Source organism: Lathyrus oleraceus, chromosome 5 (genome assembly GCF_024323335.1).
Source record: "Lathyrus oleraceus cultivar Zhongwan6 chromosome 5, CAAS_Psat_ZW6_1.0, whole genome shotgun sequence".
NCBI classification, from domain to species: domain Eukaryota; kingdom Viridiplantae; phylum Streptophyta; class Magnoliopsida; order Fabales; family Fabaceae; genus Lathyrus; species Lathyrus oleraceus.
The window spans coordinates 307,489,220-307,502,849 of NC_066583.1; positions in this window are offsets into that span (position 1 = coordinate 307,489,220).

The following is a 13,630-nucleotide window of genomic DNA, read 5'->3' on the forward strand; positions in this document are numbered from 1 at the left end:
TATATATATATATATATATATATATATAGATAGATAGATAGATAGATAGAGAGAGAGAGAGAGGTGATGCACTGACATTGTAAATTTATTTCACACTGTCAATCAATGACGACCATGCATCCCGCCAAATCAGACTGAAACTTTTAAAATACTGCTATGACATGGCGAAATGAAATATATATTCTTATTAGATGACAGTGTAAAACTATTTTACACTGTCAGTGCATCACCATTAAACCCATATATATATATATATATATATATATATATATATATATATATATATATATATATATATATATATATATATATATATATATATATAAACTTTTTTTATTTAAAATAACCACTTTTCAAAAAACATTTAATCTAGGCTCCAGTTGCATTGACACGTCCAATAAAAGTATTATTCATTGGCGTCACATGCAATGATGTATATATGTGAAGACGCCACATGCAATGACGCATGCATGTGTAGGTCGTGTGTAGGCGCCACATGCAATGACGCATGCATGTGTAGGTCGTGTGTAGGCGCCACATGCAATGACGCATGTATAGTGCATTCTATGTGTGCCCTAATGTATGTGGTTACTACTCCACTATTAGCTGGAAGTTTCGATGCCGAGTCAGATTCAATGAGCAAAAGAAAATAAAATATCTTTGAAGATGTTCTAGACTTTGACATAAAAAACATTGTTTGAAAAATTCAGTCGAAGTGATCTTTGCCTAAGAGGGAAATGCTGTATGAGACTTAGAAATATTTCTAAGTTTAAAGTGGTAATTCGACGGAGGCAACGTTAAGGTTGCGTTCAACAAAGATGTTTGAATTTGAATAAAATAAGGATAACTGTATTTTGTCCTTATCCAGTTTCAAAAAAAGACGTGTGGAACGTTATGATGGATTGAAGACATGCCGAATGTGGTGTCATTGTCTGGGAGAAAAGTCGTTGATAATGGTTTTTGTGTGTTTAATTGTTGTACAAATACTCAAAATTACTCAAAGTATCTATTGTATTGAGAAAAGAGTGTCATTGAGAATGTACGTTTGATAACACCATTATTTACATTTCAATTGAAGTTTATTTATATTTTTCCAGAATTTAACTTCCATTGCAAGTTATTTTCAAGTACCTTTATTGTACTTTCCTTTACATTTTGGAATTTATCTCTTTAAAAACCTTTTAAACGAACAATCTTCAAACATGAATGTTATCGAAGTGTTCATCATTTTCCAAATATAATTTCAACAATAACACATGTCCTAGGATCAATCTGGTCGATCCTGTGAGTAACCAAAGTATCTTTGATTTGGAAGACCAACAATTGTTTACCAATTTTCACGGTAAACAAATTGGCACACCCGATGAGACCGTGTTAGTGTTTGAAACAATTTTCTTTTTGAAAATATTTATTAGTTCTTCATTTGATATCTCTCTTTATAACTTCATTGCATGTTACTGAGAAGTGGTAAAGTAGCCACATCCAATGAAGATAGACCAAGGAGAAGATACACGAGGAGAATGGTGATTCCAAATCCATCAAATAACCATAATCTTCCAAATAATAATGGAGAACCACCCATGCATTTGCGACAGGGGGAACTCGCAACGTCTGTTTCAAAACCTGTACCATCCACGACGATATGGATGAAGGAGAATTGAGATCCAAAATGCAGCGAAAATTAAAATTTTCTCCTTTAGTGATCCTTACGAATGGGCATGATTAGTGATAGAAATCGTTACCATTTGTGGCGATTGAAACCTTTGATGCAGATCTAAGGAGTGATTACGAACGTTGAATGGTGACAACGCCTCTACTCAATCCACACGAACGGATTCCTTCAGTCTCAGTGCTAGCTGCTACGAATGAAGACTTTGAGTGAGTGTGTGTGTGTGTGTGTGTGTGTGTGTGAGAGAGAGAGAGAGAGAGAGAGAGAGAGAGAGAGAGAGAGATGAAATTTCATCTAATGAAATGCTTATGCACAAGGGTTGTATTTATAGAACCACTTATGTGGGCTGCAAGCTAAAAAGCCCACTTAAGTGCATGTGGCCCATATCTTATGGTATACCAAAAAATAACTTAAGCGCGTGGTACCTTACCATATTTTGCATTCTACTTAAGTGCACCGTACCTTACGATGTTCCACAATTCACTTAAGTGCACCGTACTTTATGATATTCCTTATTTACTCTATCTCTCATCAATCCGTCCTTTTGTGTGTGACCCTGTAGGTTTTCGCGATATTGGTAATTATATTAAATAACGTATTTAAGGTAATAAACAGTGAGCGGTATCTAGCAACACATCATTGCTACCCAAGACACGAAAATGTCATGTGATATGACAAATCCCCTTTTGTGATAATACTTGTGTGTACAATTACCCTTTTGCTCTTATGTCTATATTGAACACAAGACATATATCGTGTCATCCTTGTCCAGTTCAATATTGGGCCCTTTTATATTTATCCTGTTACGCAGGATGGGAAAAATCCATCTAGGTCACTCATGTCCCTCATTATGCTTCATGGAGTATCCATCAACTGTCTTTATGGTCATCCAGTTACGAACAATGTTTCATCAGCAATAAGGCACTCGACTCTTCATCTAGGGTCCATAGTGGTTTCAGGTCGAAGGGTGGTATACACCACTATCACCATGAGAATAACTTATGACACTTTGCATAACATTCTATATAGTATTCTTATAGCGGGTCAATCCAATATAAATATTACTCCTAATTTTCATACCTTTGGTTAAGACTTGATAACTCCTTATCCATAATCCCTGAGATGTGATCATCAGTCTATATACATAATAGTCTTAATGCTTTAATGTTATTCCACTTCACAATAAAGCTCGACTATGAATACTTTAAGAATAATGTCCTTATGTTTAATGGGATCTCATGATTAAGTCACACTTGATACATTAAACGGACTAGCTATTCTAGGGACTTTATTAAACAAACATAATAAAGAAAAAAGCCTTTTATTATTAATAAATAATTCGATACAAGTACCAAAGTATTGTCCTCTAGGGCTTACACCAATAATCTCCCACTAGCACTAGAGCCAATCAGGCATACCCCTAATGCCCATAAATCTAGTATGCCCATCATGCTTCTGCTGCGCAAGAGGATTTGTCAGTGGGTCATCAATATTATCATGTGTAGGTACTCTGCATATTTTCACATCTCCTTTAACTATTATCTTTTGAATGAGGTGATAACGCTTAAGTATGTGTTTGGATCGTTGGTGAGATCTAGGATCCTTAGTGTCGCAACCTGAAAAAAGGAAATGCGAAAAAACAACCGGCGAGAAAGAAATCACAGAAGAGTCGCCACCACGCGTTATTTATCCCAAAGGAGGGAAAGGAAATGCTCGAAGTAAACCTGGAAAAAGGAAAGGAAAAGACGAGGTCTCGCAACCAAATCTTGGGTTCGGGGATCGATTTTGCAAAGGGAAGGTATTAGCACCCCTACGCATCCGTAGTACTCTACGGGATCCACTTTTGTTGTTCTTTTCTAAAGGGTGTGGGTTTATCTAATGTACTATTTACTAAAAGAGGGGTTAAAAGAAAATGACTCGCACGGATGTCGCATCCACTGCATACGTATCTCATCTGAATATGAGAATCAGAGTCTTCGTAGCTCGGCTACCTATGGGTTAAAGAGGAGTGTGCTCGCTAAGACATCACGTCTTATGCCTACGTGTCTCATCTGGAATGAGAATCAGAGCAAGCCATAGTTCGGCTACCTACGGGTTAAGGGTTGTGCTTTTGGGTGAACGACGTTACTACGCAATCTACCGGATGCTCGACCTTTGGAGACTTACTCGCCTGTAGTAGAAGGAGTTAACGTGTTCTTAGGAGAAGAAAAATCAATGAGTTGTTGGTGTTTTAGGGATGCTCATGCAAAAAGGAAGTTCTAGACGAAGGAACAGTGCTACCTTAATGGACACGCAAACGGGAGACTATACGAAGCCTAGCAATCCTATGGGGAGTCGATCACACCATACAAAACAAACATGCATAAAGTAAACACGCCAACAAGGGGGCTCAAACATACATGGGTAGGGCTTTAGTCAAGAGGGGTCATATCAACCTCGACAAACAAGCCATGAAAAAGGTAATCAAATGGGCTCTTAACCACTGACATTGAACGTCAGGGTGAGCAGATCAAAAGGGTAATGAGGATAAGACCTCATAGCTCTTAGCCCTGGCCAGGGTGAGCTCATGACAAAAAGTGGGGATTCAGAAAGGTAGAACCCTCTCCACTGACTGATCGGACAAAAGATCTGGGGCTTTTGTTCTGAAGCATCGACACGTAGCGCGAGCTTAAAGAACGACACACTGAATAACGGGGGATTGATTACTAATCCCTTTTATCCGTCAATTGCCTCTTCAGGGAGGTCTTTAGCACTGATGCCTCTTCTTGGAGGTCTTTGAGCACAAAAGTAAACAAACAAAAGAAAACATTGCCTCCTATTGAGGTCTTCCAGCTAAGAAAGCGGTAAAATGCGGGAAAGATAAAGGATCAAGAGATCTACCACACGGATAAAGATCCGGAGTAACAGCAACTAAAGTAATAAGAAACCCAAAGATCTCTCAAGTTGACACCATCAAAGAAAGCAAGTCAATACAGGTAATCGGAATAAACCTCCAAATGGTATCCCACAAATAAAGTGGAATGCCAAGCAAGCTATCCTTTCAGGAGTCATGTGAGCCCTCACAAAAACTCAACAAACAGGTTAGAGTGACAAGATGGGGCGCAATCAAGAGTTGCCCCAAATCAAAATGTAACCACATGAATCATGCCATTAAAATTCACAAAAAGAGCTCACAAAAAGCAACCAAGTGTAGGAGGCCTAAACCTCTTGTCAAACACATGCATCAAAAGGGTATCAAAATTCAAAGGTTGAAAGTATAAAGTAGTGGAAATAGGGCAAACCTGATTGGAGAGATCGAATGAAATTGAATTGCTCGGTTGGGTTTGCAAAACAATCTGAGGATTTATATGAGATGGAATTGACTCTTTGCAGATGAGTTCCTTCCAGTCTCTGAAGGTTGCTCTGAACTCTGTTAGCTCTTCTCTCACTATCTTTTTTCCCAGGGTTTTTTGGGAGATGGAAGTCTAGAATTTATAACCTGATTTTTGTGACTTTGTGGGCTCAAAAGAGAGAGGTCCAAGTCCAAGATTTTTCTGTTATATTTTATTTATTTATTTATTTATTTTTTTCTTTTTCTTTTTTTAGTTTTTTTTATAGTTTTTTTTAGTTTTTTTTTCCGAAACACGTGGGCTTCGCCTAGCGAGCATGACAGTTCAAGAACAAACTTTTGCTCCTTCAAGATTAACATTTTGACTGATGAATATACCCCATTTGAACATGTTGGAAGTATCTCAAGCCATTCCCTTGTGTTGACTGATCATCTACATAGGACCCAGAAAGTGTCTTGGATGATATTCAAGCTTCTTGGATCTAATTCCGATTGACATGATGAAATGCAATATGAAATGTTAAATGACCTAAAAATGAATGCATGAATGAGGGGGGCAAATTTTGAGGTATTACAGCTGCCCCTATTCAATCAACTGGAGACCCGAAAAGAAGATAGCAGCGCCTTTCGCACTTTCGAGGTATCAAGGGATTGAATACAATAAAAGCCTGAAAATTTACACTGAAGTGAAGTGAAGTAACAATGCCTGTCAGAATTGGCAAAGAGGTGGTCTTGAAAGAAGAATCCGTCTGGTACGGTGAGAGTTAGTCTGAATACCGAAAAAGAATGTTAACCCGGATACCAAAATAAATGGTAACACAGAAATAACCATGGCCTGAATGCCGCTCATCAGTCTGAATACTGGAAATGACTTCGATCTGAACATCGGAAGATATGAGATTATTAATATCGGTCTGAACACCGAGAGGCTGGCCTGAATGCCACAAGTTGCGTCGACCTGAATGTCGAAAACTTCTTCGATCTGAACATCGGGAAACTGGCTTGAATGCCACTTCGGTCTGAATACCGGAAACTGACCTGAATGCCACAAGTTGCATCGACCTGAATGTCAGAAACTTCTTCGATCTGAACATCGGAAAACTGGCCTGAACGCCACTTCGGTCTGAATACCGGAAACTTCATGCCTGTCAGCATTGGCAGAAATAGGGAAAGATAATAGAGGCGGCGCATGGGCCAATGACACTTGCTGGGGATAATAAAGGTAAGTCATGAACAATCTTCAGTCTGAGTACTGGAAACAACTTCTGGCTTATCACTTGGGATACCGAGAATGTTTTATGCTTACATGCGTATGTTTGAATTTTTCAATGGCGTAATGCTCCATGAAAATGGAAATGCTACGCGATTTGGGAGGATGCAAGGTAATATGATTCTACATGTGGGGATGCAAAATGTTGGGTAGAATGCCAAGCCGAGGCAAGGAATTCTGCTGGGGGAATGATCACCATCTTCTGGACCCTGGAACGGCTGTTGGAGATTGTCATACCCCAAAATTTGCCCACTAATCTTATAAAACATTTTTCAAGACACTCCGACTTATTCTGCAAGGCACTAATCTTAAAGGGACAAAAGCCCAGCTCACAACAGGCCCAATCCAGAAAATGGCCCAAACTGGCCTGCTCGCTAGGCGAGCAAATCCTTCGCCTAGCGAACCCTTTGTTATGACACTCGCCCCAGCGAAGCACCAGATCCAGAAAAAGGCCCAAACTAGCTTGCTCGCTAGGCGAGCAACTCCTTCGCCTAGCGAAGCTTGCGAATATCAGAATTTCTGGGCTTCATTCTGAGCCCATTAGGTCATCACAATCACTATAAATAGCCAAGTTTCAGTCACGAAAAAGAGAGAACGGAAAAGGGAGAAAGGGGAGCCCTAGCAAGCAAACCCTAACACTCACGGGAGACAAACCCTGAAGGAACTCGGCGGCACCAAGGTCTACCTCTGCCCAATTCAATCTGATTTGCCGATTCGAAGTCGCAATTCAGTTGCCAACAGGTTTACATTGCTATTACTGCTTTATGTTCTTAATTTGCATATGGCTTTATGATTAGATTTATGAAAATAGCTTAAGTTTGGCATGTGAACTTTAGTATGTACCTGAATACCTTAAATGATTAACCATATAATTGCAGTAATGAAAGCCATAAGGCATAAAATTGGTTGAAAATGTACTGATATCAAAACCAGAATCCACAGCCGCTCGCTAGCACATCGCTAAGCGAGTGTCATACCCCAAAATTTGCCCGTTGATATTACAAAGCATTCCTCAAGACCCTCCGACTTGTTCTGCAAGGCACTAACATCAAATGAACAAAAGCCCGGCTCACAACAGGCCCAATCCAAAAGTGGCCCAAACTAGCTTGCTCGCTAGGCGAGCAATTTCTTCGCCTAGCGAACACTTCATCATGACACTCGCCCAGCGAAGTGTCGGATCCAGAAAAAGCCCAAACTAGCTTGCTCGCTAGGCGAGCAATTCCTTCGCCTAGCGAAGCTTGCGAAAATCAGAAGTTTTGGACCTCAGTCTGAGCCCATTAGGTCACCACTACTACTATAAATACCAACTCTTCAGCTACGAAAATGACAGAGGCGAACAGAGAGACCAAGACGGACAGAGAAGGACAGAAACCCTGCTAACCCGAAGAATTCAGAGTAAGGAAACCCTGAAGGCAGTTCATCCGCACCGACGCCGCCCAACTCAAGCCGACATCCGGAGTGATCAGTCCCTTTCAACATTGCAATCCAACATCGCAATTGCACACAGGTTTGCGTATCACCACTGTTTTGCGTTTCCAATCGACATTCTTTACATACATGATGCATTACGATTAAAGTTTTGATATGTAATTTGATTTCACATGTGAATCTAAATATGTCGGAATATTCTGCATAATTGTCTATGCTATGCCTGTAATCCAATGCCTTGAAGGTTCAGGTTTCCGGCAATCATGCTGCCATCAAATCCAAAATCCGTGGCCACTCGCTAGCACATCGCTAAGCGAGCCTGCAGCGAGCATTCGCTGAGCCTTCGCTAGGCGAGGCAGGAGCGAACGAAGCAGTGGCTGTTTTGTTCCTTTGCTGCGGTGCCTTATGTTTGTCCGATCAATATTCATGATAATTCTGCATTATTTGGTCTGATTTAGGGACTGTTATGTTGTGGTGCAATTTCCAATTGTATTTTACCTCGATACTCTAACCCGTGTGTTGAATTGTGTAAAGGCTACATATTCTCGAAGAAACGGCTGGCCAGGTGTTCCACCTTATGTGTGGGATACCCTTGTGGAAATTCACTCTGGATTACTCAATTAATTTTAATATAGTACTTTTAATGTATTATTGCTAATGTATTGATTTTAATGGGGAGATTCATCATAATTACCTAATTAACTTTGAAATATGGACTTTAAATAAATGATATCGGACTTCTCTTTGTTACCCCACGATTACGTAATACGGTCATGTCCCGCGAACGTGGGGATACACTTAGCAAAGACCCTTCGGTTAAATCATCATAGCCCCTCGAATGTTGCCTTTGTCCCTCGATGACCCTTCGGTGTAGCCTACGGTTAAATGATGATAGTCCCTTCGAATGCTAAGGTATCCTCATAACTGTTGCCTTCAATGACCAATCGATGATCCTACGATGACCCTTTTACATCCCAAGGATAAAACTACTTACTTCTCAATAGTAAGGACAGTTTTACCCTCACAAGGATAGGAAATACAGTAAAGACCTCGGACAGGTATAACCCTTAATTGCTCATTCATACCCTAAAATATTTTTCCCACCTTACACATTTCGAACATCCTTTTTTGGAAAATCACCACTTAGCATACATCCGTACCAGGATCATTGCTAAGTTATATTTTTCTAAATAACTTTCAAATCTTAATGAGATAACCACTTTGTATACATTCATGCAAGAATCATTACAAAGTTAAATTCTCCTTTTCAAGACATTTCCTACACATTTCTCAACCACCTTTTTCAAACTAGCAAAACATAAATGATTGAGCAATTAAGAGCCCATGGATAACCATGGATACAAAGGGTGCTAATACCTTCCCTTTGTATAACGTACCTCCCGAACCTAAGAATCTAAATTAAGGTCTTTCCTGTTCTTTTCCACCTTTCCTTATGGGATAAAAGAAAAGTCGGTGGCGACTCTTGCTAACCGCGACATTGCGATTAAAAACACAAAAAAGTCCAGTTCACCGTATGACAGAACTGGCGACTCTGCTGGGGACATACAAAGAGAGGTCCATCTTAAAAAAAAATCATTTATGTTTTCCTAATTATTCCTTCTTTTAAGGGTATTGTTGAGTGAAAGATCCTACACCCGGATCTAGTGTACCTTAGGTAAGTAGCAATAGATCATCGCGACTATCCGGCGTATACTGGAATGGTTAAAATGATGGCTACGGTTAATGTGACACTTTGGATGTCCTGATGTTCCTCATGTTCACTTGAGGAAAAATTTGGCATTCGCGTGGTGTCATCAAAGCATTAACCAGACCTTTAGAACCTTAATTGACTCATCCTAGCCATTAGAAAGTAGTGAGATAACTGGCTTCGGTTCCGACTAAGGTTGGTTGATACTCGATACTACACTCTTTGAGATTGGACTTTAGGGAAGCTTCGGTCAACCACTAGGCGTTGCACTGAAGTGGACTTAAAGAAAGGTCGATGATCTGAGATCCTTCTAGAACCCGGTTACTATTCTAGGACAGGTTGAACCAACCAAACTTCAGTGGGGAGGGTATTTACCTATGGAACTCATGCAAGCCTTAAAACCTAGGAATGATTGTTGTGTGACTTGCTTACTTACATAACATCATAACATCATAACATCATAACATCATAACATCATAACATCATCATACTAACCATTTCAAGGACTTAGGAATTTAGCTTTGCTCTGTTGAACAGGTGATGGTTTCCAGGAAGACTATCCGGATCAATCTTGTAACGATCTCTCCTCAACTCAAGGATTTGGTGTCAGAACTTCCCGATCATGCTCAATTCAACAAAAGACATGGCTCTCTTCTCAATTTAGTTACCACTGGTTTCAAAGAAGATATGATGAGAGTTCTATTTCAATTCTTCGATCCTAAACATCATTGCTTCACTTTCCCAGATTATCAGTTGATACCCACATTAGAAGAGTTTTCCAAGCTGCTTGGGATACCTATCCTTGATCAAATACCATTCAGTGGTCTGGAAAAGATTCCGAAGTCTGAAGAAGTTGCCGCAGCTTTACACATGACAAAGTCTGACATCGAGACCAATTGGATAACAAGAAGTGGAGTTAAGGGTTTACTTGCCAAATTTATGACAAGTAAGGCCCGAGAATTCCTAAAAGTTATGAAGGTTCATGCTTTTGAAGATGTTCTAGCATTGCTAATCTATGGTTTGGTGTTATTCCCTAATCCAGACCAGTTCATAGACGTGAATGCTATTAAGATATTTCTCACTCATAACCCTGTGCCTACCTTGCTCGGAGATATTTTGCATTTCCTTCACACTCGTACTGTGAAAAGGCAAGGGACTCTCATGTGCTGCGTACCTTTGTTGTCTAGGTGGTTTATTTCACACCTCCCTCAATCAGTCTTGAAGAATGATCAAAATCTGAAATGGTCTCAAAGGATAATGGCACTCTCCCATTCAGACATCCGGTGGTGTTCTAATCTCAGAGAAAAGGTTATCATCATCGACCGTTGTGGAGAATTCCCTAATGTACCCCTCATGGGGATAAGAGGAGGTATTACTTATAATCCTGCCTTAGCCCTACGTCAGTTTGGGCATGCTCGAAGAGATGGTCCACATGAAATGATTATTCAAGGTACAGTGTTTGACTATGACAATGACCCTCAAGGTCTCCGCCAAAGGTTTATACGAGCTTGGGGCATGGTGAAAAGAAGCACTTTAGGACAGAAAAATTCTATTCCTATGGAGCCTTATCTCAGATGGGTACGCGCCAGAGCTCGTGAACTTGTCATGCCATATCTTGCAGTCGGACCATTGATTGTTGAATCAGAGGTCGAAGGAGGTACTTCCCAGATCATTTCTTATCCAGATATGCCTACCGATGTTGAGGAATTGAAAAGATCCTGGACCCAGTTGAGAGAGGAGAGAGATACTTTCGAAACTCAGTTCAATGCAGAAAAGAAGAAAGTATTAGAGCTCACCAGCCAGCTTAATGAAGAACGAAGACTCAATGCATATCTTCGCCCAAAAAGAAGTCGCCCCTGGGAGACTTGAGCTTTCATTGTATTTTTAGCATTATTCCTTTTGTAATGAACATTGATAAAAAAAAAAATAGCAATAAACATTTCTCTCTTGTTGGTGATTTACGCAAAGTTAAATTCCAAAAGTTCTTGGAAACATTTCATACATTGCATCGCATAACATAACATTGCATAACAGGTATTCTAAAGGACCATATTCTCACGGTCTGCCTCTTACACAGAAAAATGGATCTCGAACAAACTGTCAAAGATCTCCAGACTCAGAATGCTCAATTCAAGGAGATGATGCTAAGCTTATCCAAGGGGCAGGAGGAACTGAAGGCTCTTTTGGTCGAAAAGAAGAAAGACAAGAAAGCTGTGAGTTTCATTAACCCAGGAAGAAGGCGTAAAGGACAGGCTACGGGAATCAAATTTGGAATCCCGAATGGTCCAGAAGAGGGGGCGGAGAATGATTCAGAGGAAGATAATGCTGATTTCTCCAACCCTGAGGATGACGATGAAGAGTATGAGAATGAACAATACTCTCCAAGAGATGATAAGTACAAGTTGCTGGAAGAATGTATGCTAGCCATGGAGGGTCAGAAGGCGCCTGGTCTGGATTTCGAAAGTTTGGGTCTGGTCTCCGATGTGACCATTCCTCGCAAATTCAAAATCCCCACTTTCACTAAGTACGATGGTGCGTCCTGTCCTCAGATGCATCTAAGGGCTTATGTGAGAAAGATTCAGCCGCATACCACTGATAGGAAGCTGTGGATCCATTTCTTCCAAGAGAGCCTGTCTGGCACACAGTTGGAATGGTATTATCAGCTCGAGAGTTCTGACATCCGCACCTGGACTGATTTAGCGACAGCTTTCTATAAACAGTACCAGTATAATTCTGAGCTAGCACCTACTCGGCTACAGCTGCAGAATATGGCTATGGGATCTAAAGAAAGCTTCAAAGAGTATGCTCAGAAATGGAGAGATTTGGCCGGCAGGGTCAAACCCCCTATGACTGACCGAGAATTAGTAGACCTGTTCATGGGTACCCTGACTGGCCCATTCTACAGCCACCTACTGGGGAGTTCTTCATCAGGTTTCACTGAACTTATACTGACAGGTGAACGTGTTGAAAGCGGCATTCGAAGTGGAAAGATACAGGCAGCTACCTCTACAAGCAGTAAAAAGTCCTACCATGGGAAGAATGAATCGAATGTTGTGTATGGTCAAAAGAATCATAATAAGAAAAATGGTGACCATGCCGTTGGAGCAGTGACAATCGCAGCCCCGCCAGCTCAAAACTCCCAGCACCGACAAGACAGACCAAGAAGGCAGTTTACCAAGCTCAATATGACTTTAGCACAAGCACTGCAAAGTATGCTAAAGGCAAACTTAATCACTCTCAGAGGTCCTCCTGCAAATGTCAACACTACCTCTTCTCGTTATAATCCCAATGCCAGGTGTGCATATCACTCCGATAGCCCCGGGCATGATACAAACGATTGCTGGTCATTGAAGAATAAGATTCAGGATATGATCGAAGCTGGAGAAATTGAGTTCGAGCCTCCGGAGACTCCTAATGTCATCACCGCTCCTATGCCTAACCATGACAAGACCGTTAATGCTATGGATGACGATTCTCACATTTCCGATGTGGCGGACTTAACATCTCCTCTCCCGATCATAAAGAGGAATTTATTGCAAGCTGGTTTATTTCCAGGTTGTACTGAAGATTGCAATCTCTGCATACTCCGGCCCGAGGACTGTTTGAAATTGAAGAATGGTATTCAACGGCTGATGGACGATCGTACAATTCTCTTTGAAAGAGTTCCTAAGGCGGAAAACCCTATTGAAGAAGTATCTGTGATTGCAAGGTCCAAGGTTCCAGTGAAGATTACTGCTCCCAGAGTACCCGTAAAGATTATTGCTGAGCCCAAGGTAGCCCCCCTAATCATTACTGCACCTGGCCCAGTACCGTATTCTTCAAGCAAAGCCATTCCGTGGAATTATGGAGGTGATGTTTACATCCATGGCGTAAAGCAAGTTGGTGATTCTGCTAATCCTAATGACATTGTTGGGACTAGTAAAGTTACTCGAAGCGGAAGGATCTTCTCTCCAGAGATCTCACTTCCAGTTCCCGAAAACCGAGGAAAGGAACCAGTCAACCCTTCTCAGTCAGAGATGCCGATCGAAGCTACTACTGAAGACGTTGCCAAACGAGAAATGGAAGAAGTGCTGAAAATCATTCGCAAGAGTGATTTCGATGTGGTAGAGCAGTTAGGGCATACTCCTTCCAAAATCTCGATGTTATCCTTGTTGTTATCTTCTGAATCTCATGCCCATGCATTGATAAAATTCTTGAAGACTGCTCATGTACCTCAGGAAACATCCG